The following is a 389-nucleotide window of genomic DNA, read 5'->3' as shown; positions in this document are numbered from 1 at the left end:
TTTATACATTAATAATCTCCATGTTAAAGATTATATATTTTTTAAAAATTAAGATCAAATTTTACTTTAAAAATAAATTATTAAGGGCCCGGATTTCTACAGTTGTCCGCAGCCCACTTGCTAATCGCGTCCTTAATTAAGGACAAAAAAACGCTTGTACAGTCTATTACTGCGATCGCAAGAAATTTAAAGCGGATCTTTTTAACACCTGTATTTTTAATAATCACACCCATCCATGTTTGGATGGGTGTTTTAAGTAAAAAAACGTGAGTGCTGCACGTAGCCCGCGAATTTAAATCATGTTGTTAACCCGTCACTTTCCTTTTCCGGCGAATAAAGATAGAAGGAAAAACTTAACCCTAAAAAAACCCAGACGACATGGCGCTAAC

The sequence above is a fragment of the Amborella trichopoda genome, chromosome 11, assembly GCF_054954075.1.
Source record: "Amborella trichopoda isolate Santa Cruz 75 chromosome 11, AtrichopodaSantaCruz75HAP2 v2.0, whole genome shotgun sequence".
Classification (NCBI taxonomy): domain Eukaryota; kingdom Viridiplantae; phylum Streptophyta; class Magnoliopsida; order Amborellales; family Amborellaceae; genus Amborella; species Amborella trichopoda.
This window is presented reverse-complemented; position numbering follows the sequence as displayed.